This window comes from Cebus imitator, unplaced genomic scaffold (assembly GCF_001604975.1).
Source record: "Cebus imitator isolate Cc_AM_T3 unplaced genomic scaffold, Cebus_imitator-1.0 Scaffold602, whole genome shotgun sequence".
NCBI lineage: Eukaryota > Metazoa > Chordata > Mammalia > Primates > Cebidae > Cebus > Cebus imitator.
Window position 1 is genome coordinate 283,274 of NW_016107917.1, and position 7,694 is coordinate 290,967.

At 37.7% G+C, this 7,694-nt stretch overlaps 1 protein-coding gene and 1 pseudogene across 12 annotated transcripts in view; one reads left to right on the plus strand and one right to left on the minus strand.

Moving 5' to 3' along the window:
* TAF1 (TATA-box binding protein associated factor 1) overlaps nucleotides 1–7,694 on the minus strand; it is a 100,938-nt gene that overhangs the window by 27,019 nt on the left and 66,225 nt on the right. The gene's annotated exons all lie outside the window — the stretch shown is intronic.
* On the plus strand, nucleotides 4,653–4,772 carry LOC119469221 (annotated as a pseudogene).

The window sequence follows — 7,694 nt, forward strand, 5'->3', positions numbered from 1 at the left end:
CACTCCTAGGCTCACGCTTCCCTTGAGAACTCTCCCACAAATAATAAAAATAATCCCTCCCTAAGAAAATGAGTACTCTGTCAAAACAGCATAAATTATTATCTTGACAGTGAATGGTGTGGGGATATGTATTTGTTCCAATGTGACATTAATAATAAAAAATAAAAGCTCAGTAGCAGTAGAAAGCTTTTTAAAAAAATATCAATGCCAGATATAAAAAGAAAAATCTGCATACTAAATTCCTAAAGAAATTACACTTACAACTACGCATAGTCCGAATCCCAAAGAGGTGAGCTCTGACTTTGAAATTCTTATTTATCTTCAAACTAGATCCATAACAAATGAAAATTAAAGAGAAGTAAATTTAATCTTTCACAATATAGCTAGGCTCCTTACATTATGTAGAATGAGGATCAAATGTAAATTAGGATGTTTAGTTTTCAAGATTAAAAGGTTCACAGTCTCTTAAACCTGAGTAACATAATCTCAGTCACAATCTAGACTAGAAATTCAAGAAGGCAGAAATCAACCAGAGGGAATTGGGGTGATAAATCTCACTGGCCAAGGGTCTATTTGATGAAAAGCCCAAAGACCCTGAAAATGTTTTTTTCCCACAAATGAACCACCATTCCATTTAGCAACTTAAAAATATATAAATAAATAGATAGCTTTGGCTAAAAACATATCCTCATATCTCTACAACTAGAAAAATAATATAAACACCTCAAAAAACCTTTTCCTATAGAGTAAAATTTGTAAAAGGCCTTGACTCTTCACTGTAAAGCACTTACTGTAAGCCAGGTACAGTGTCAGGCTCTGGTGATACAAAAATAAAAGAATGAAAACCAAGAGATAGGTCCCTGATGCTTTTTAAGGGTTTATGGAAGTTAGATACATACAAACTTAATTTCAATACTAAGGAACTATAAAAAAGTAACTGTGTCAGAGAATTAGGCAGTGTTAAAGAACACTTCACAACAAAACAATATTGTCATAGAAACGAAATGCCAAATGACAGTTACCACTGGGCAATTTCCCTCTATCTGTTTCAACCACAGTATTTTAAAAACAAAATGGAAATCCAATTTAGATATTTTTTTCCAGAAACATTCATAATGACATCCTTTGCCTTTTTTGGGTCCCATATGATGAAGAAAGTCATATATGATTTGTCTAACTTACACAAATTTTACTTAAACAAGATCAAATACTTATATGAATAAAAATCATAACATATTGTCAAGTATCAAACTGTCAAATTATAAGACAGAACATGGAGCTGGGCATGGTGGCTCATGCCCGTAATCCCAGTACTTTGGGAGGTAAGGCAAGTGGATAACTTGAAGCCAGGGGCTCAAGACCAGCCTGGCCAACATGGCAAAATCACCTATTAAAAAAAAAAAAAAAAAAAGAAGAATTTAACTATTTCACTTGTCAAAAAGGAAAAAGCATATACTATACATAAAAAAAAGATCCAGAATACTGGCTACTAAGGAGATGGGAGGAAGGGAAAAACAAGAGTTTTCCTTTTCACTTTATATAATTCTATGTTTTTTCATTTCTTCAATGAATATGTAATTTTTATAATAAAATGTTAAGTTATATACTTTAATTTTACAGGAATAATTTTTAAAGTGTTAATTATTCCCAGTGTTAAAGAGGTTATAGGGAAACAGATATTTTCTTTCACTGTTATTTTGACTATGAACAGGTATAGCCTTTTGGAACACAATTTCAAAATATCAAGATTTCCTACAGAAATTTTGCACAAGCACACATCAATAAAATATAAAAACAGTTAACAACTAGGCCAGGCACAGTGGCTCACACCTGTAATCCCAGCATTCTGGGAGGCGGATTACCTGAGGACTTTGGGACCAGCCTAGGCAACATGGGGAAACCTCATCTCTACTTTTACATAAAAATGAAAAAATTAGCCAGGCATGGTGGTACACACCTGTAATCCCAGTTACATAGGAGGCTGAGGCACAAGAATCGCTTGAATCTGGGAGGCAGAGGTTACAGTGAGCCAAGATCACATCACTGCACTCCAGCCTGGCTGACACAGACTCGGTTCCAAAACAAACAGAAAAAATAGTGAACAACTATCTGTAAGCCAGCATTATGGAAATACTTTAAATGCCTATCAATAGCAGAATGGTTAAATTATGATACATACATCCATGCTAAGAAATATGTTTAAAAGAATGTATAAATCTGTATGTACTAACATGAAAAGAGAATCAGTAAAGATGTCAATTCTCCCCAAATTGATCATGGGTTTTAACACAATTCTTACCCAAATCCCACTGAGACTTTTTTACACATATAGACAAGCCCCTTCTAAATTTAGTGGAATGGCAAAAAAACTAGAATATAAAATAGTTTTGAAAAACAGTGAGAGAAATCACTCTGACAAGACTTCCAGAAATAAATCAACACCCTCAACTGATTTTGGATAAAGGTGTACGTACAGGACAATTCAAAGGAGAGAGGATAGCTTTTTCGATAAACTATGATGAAACATTGGACATCCATAGGCCAAAAAAAAAAACAGTACTTCAACCTAAACTTCATAACGTACACAAAATATAATTAAAAATGGATCATGGATTTAAATGTAAAAGGCTACAACTTTAAACTTTTAGGAAAAAACGTTAAGAGAAAACCTTTATGATCTGGGCAAAGACATTTGTTTTTCTTTTTTTGAGACGAGTTTCACTTTGTCGCACAGGATGAAGTGCAGTGGCGTGATCTTGACTCAATGTAACCTCTACTTCCCAGGTTCAACCAATTCTCCTGCCTCAGCCTCTCGAGTAGCTAGGATTACAGGTTTGCACCATACCCAGCTAAATTTTTTTTGTATTTTTAGTAGAGATAGGTTTCACCATGTTGACCAGGCTGGTCTCGTACTCCTGACCTCAAGCAAGCCACCTGCCTCTGCCTCTCAATGTGCTGGGATTATAGGCATGAGCCACCACACCTGGACAACTTCTTGAGAGATAAAAACACTGGCTACGTCTGGGGACTCACCACTATAATCCCAGCACTTCACCTTGACCTCCTGGGTCAGCCTTGACCACAGCCTTACCTCATGGGCTCAAGCAATCCTCCCATCTCAGCCTCCCAAGTAGGTGGGACCATGGGCACGCACCACCAAACAAAGATACTTTTTAAAATTTTTTGTAGAGATGGGGGTCTCACTATATTGCATAGGCTGGTCTTGAACTCCTGGGTTCAAGTAGTCTTCCCACCTTGGCCTCCCAAAGCATCAGGATTACAGGTATGAGCCACTGCGCCTAGCCTGAAAGACACTATTAAGGGACTGAAAAGGTAAGACACAGACTGGGAGAATCGTATATCTAATAAAGGTCTTGTACCTAGATATATAAAGAACGCTTTAAACTCATTATTAAGAAAACAGGCAGGGCGAGGCAGCTCACGCCTGTAATCCCAGCACTTTGAGAGACCGAGGTGGGCAGATCACTTGAGTTCAGGAGTTCAAGACCAGTCTGACCAACATGGCAAAACCCCATCTCTACTAAAAATACAAAAATTAGCCAGGAATGGTGGCAGGCATCTGTAATCCCAGCTACTTAGGAGGCTGAGGCAGAAGAATTGCTCAAACCTGGGAGGTAAAGGTTGCAGCAAGCCAAGCTTGCGCCACTGCACTCCAGCCTGGGTGATAGAGTATGACTCTACAGACTGGGTGTGGTGACTCACGCCTGTAATCAGCACTTTGGGAGGCCGAGGTGAGCAGATCACTTGAAGTCAGACATTCAAAAAACAGCCTGGCCAACATGGTGAAACCTCATCTCTACTACAAATACAAAAAAATTAGCTGGGCATGGTGGCAGATGCCTGTAATCCCAGATACTCAGGAGGCTGAGGCAGAAGAATCGCTTAAACCTAGGAGGCAGAGATTACAGTGAGCTGCCGAGATCGAGCCATTGCACTCCAGCCTGGGTGAGAGTGAGACTGTCTCAAAAAAAAAAGAAAGAAAGAAAAAAGAAAAAAAAACAACACAACAAACACTGGGTCAAAGTAATGAACAGTCACTTCAAGTCACTTCACCAAAGAAAACATACAGATGGGGCTCAGCACAGTGGCTCACACCTATAATCCCAGCACTTTGGGAGACTGAGGTGGGCGGATCACCTGAGGCCAAGTGTTCAAGACCAACCTGGCCAACATAATGAAACACTGTCTCTACTAAAAATATAAAAATTTGCCAGACATGGTGTTGTGTGCCTGTAATACCTGCTACTCAAGAGGCTGAGACACAAGAACTGCTTGAACCCAGGAAGCAAAGGTTGAAGTGAGCAAAGATTATACCACTGCACGTCAGCCTGGGGAACAAGCAAAACTCTGTTGAAAGAAAAGAAAGAAAATACACAGATGGCACATGAAAAGATGCCCAACATCATTAGCCATTAGAAAAGTACAAAGTATTTGAGGAAATAACTTTAAGACTGAAAACAAGAAATTTTTTTTTAATTTAAAAAAAGAAAAATATCAAGTAAAACCACAATGGAATAGAAGAACAGCTAAAAATCTAAAAAGTAATAATAATGAATGCTGCAGAGAAACTGAATCACATACATTGCTGGTGGGAATGTAAAATGGTACAGACACTCTGAAAGTGTGGCACAATCCTTTTGTAGTTCATAAGCTTATCATGACCTAAGTGTGATGACACTGGGTTTTCACACATGTGTGAGATGTGCCTCCCTCAAACCTTATTACAATGTCAGTACATTACCCATCTGACGTGGAAAATAAAACCATTATAGTGCAGTTTCTTATAAAACTAAACATTTACATTCTATTCTTGGGCATTTATCCCAGAGAAATGAAAAATTAAACTCACCTAAAATCCTGTCCATGAATGTTCACAGCAGCTTTACTCAGGGACAAAACAGTGAAAATCTGAATGTCCTTCAATGAGTAAATGTTTGAACAAACTTTGGTACAACCACACAATGGAACACTCAACAATTTAAAAAATGAACTACTGCAATAACAATTTAGATGGATCTCAAGGGAATTATCCTTTGTGAAAAAAGTCAACCTCAAATTGTTACATATTACATTATTCCATTTATGTAACATGCTCAAATGTCAAAATTATAGAGATGGAGAACAGACAAGTGGAACAGGAACAGTGGTGGGTGTGGTGGTGGGTGGGGGTGCAGATACAAAGAACAAGGAGTTCCTTTACAGTAATAGTTCTAAATCTTGATTGTGGTGGTGGTTATAGGAATACATGTATGGCATAAAATTACACATACATATGCACAAATGAATAGATTTTTTTAAAAGTGAAAACTAAGTTTTGTAATTTACTTAACAGTAATGTACCAATATAAATTTCCTGGTTTTGACATTGAAGTACAGCTATGTAAGATATTGCCATTGAAGGAAGCTGAGTGAAAAGCCCACAGGACTCTCTACTACTTCTTGTAACTTCCTGATTCTATAATTATCTCAAAATAAAAAGGATCAGAATATATTCATGAACAAAAAAGAGCAAATTACAGAATAAAACAAAAACTTGAAAAACATATGTGTAATTTTCTTTTTCTTTTTTTTTTTTTTAATTGCCCCTGTGGACCAGGGCTACCCTACAGGCAGTGTGCTGAGAGCAGCATGTGTAATTAGTAAACACGTTTTGTGTAAGCATAGAAAAAAGTACTTAAGAATATATACCAAGTTGCTATCTCTGGGGAAATGAAAATATGAGAGACAGGAGTGAGAGGGCAGGGAGGGCAGGCAGAGGCTATACCTTTTAATTTTATATATTTCTAAATTGTTTGACCTTTTTGTAAGAGGGTTTTTTTTTTTCTATTTTTATTTATTTTTTCTTTTTCTTAAGACAGGGTTTCATCATGTTGGCCAGGCTGGTCTTGAACTCCCAACCTCAGGTGATCCGCCCACTCGGCCTCCCAAAGTGCTGAGATTACAGGTGTGAGCCACCACACCTGGCCAAAGCTGAATATTGTCATGGAAGCCAATCACAATACAGTTGCAAGGAAAGAATGGTCAATGATGTCAAATAGTAGGGTGAGGTCAAGATAAGGACAGAAAAGTGCCCACTCTATCTGATAATTATGTGATCCTGTTTACTTGATAGATTCGGCAGGGTGGAAACCAGCTTAAAGCTAAGTGAGGCATTATTGGCAGGCAAAGAAAATAGTGAGAGATGTTACATATTCATAAAAGAAGTCTGGCTGTCATAAAAAAGAATGAAAGTCTAAAACATGCTACAACATGGATGAGCCTTTAAAATATGCTAAGTAAAACAAACCAGACATAAAAGAATATTGCATATATTATATGATTTAGTTATATGACGTACCTGGAATAGGCAATTTCATAGAGACAGAAACTGGAATAGAGGTTACCAGGAGCTGGGAAGAAGGGGAGTTATGTAACGGGTACAGGGTTTCTGTTTGGAATAACAAAAAAGTTCTGGAAATAGACAGTGGTAATAGTTGCACTATATTGTGAATATATTGTACTTAATGCCACTGATTTGTACACTTAAAAACAGTTAAAATGACAGCCGGGTGCAGTGGCTCACGCCTGTAATCCCAACTCTCTGGGAAGCCAAGGTGGGTGGATCACTTGAGGTCAGGAGTTTGAGACCAGCCTGGCCAACACAGTAAATCCCCATCTCTACTAAAAATACAAAAATTAGCCAGGCGTGGTGGTACATGCCTGTAATGCCAGTTAATCTGGGGGCTGAGGCAGGAGAATTGCTTGAACCCAGGAAGCGGAGGTTGCAGCGAGCCAAGAGTGTGCCACTGCACTACAGCCTGGGCAAACGAATGAGACTCCCATCTCAAGAAAAAGATAGATAAAAGGACAATTTTTATATTATATATATTTTACCATAACAAAAGAAGTCTGTCTGGAAAGAGAAAGAGACAAGATAGCAGCAAGAGACTGAAGCAAGATTGGAGGAAGGTTTTTCTTCTCTTCAATGACATGAAGTGACTTAACCTTCATATGGAAATATTTCTTTTTTTTTTTGGGACAGAGTCTCCCTCTGTCACCCAGGTTGGAGTGCAGTGGCATGATCTCAGCTCCAGGCATGTGCCACCAGTCACTGCTAATTTTTGTATTTTTAGTAGAGATGGGGTTTCACCATGTTGGTGGCCAGGCTGGTCTCAAAACTCCTGGCCTCAAGTGATCCACCCACCTCGGTCTCTCAAAGTGCTGGGATTACTGTTGTGAGCCACTAAGCCTGACAGGAAATACTTATATCTTGGTCCCAATCACTGATGGAAAAAAAAGACCCTTATTATTCATTAGGGGTCAAACTTACAGTAGTACCCTCATAGCACAGACTTAGAAACTAGTATTATGGCAATACCTTAAGCATTATATTTAACTTATGAACAATACTGAATCATCTATTCATATTCTTCAAACTGATAGAAACTTTTAGACTTAACCAGTTAGGAAAAAAAAGAGCACATGCACAATGGCAGTAAAACTTTTAAATTTTATATTGAATATTGACAATGAAAACTAAACAAAATAAAAACTTTTAAGTTACCTAGGGATAAACTCAACAATGAGAAATTCAAAAGCAACAAAAACTATAAAATGTACAGGAATAAATTTAAAAAGGCGCCTAGAAACTACATGAAGAAAACTAGACGCCATTATTGGGGACATAAAAGAAA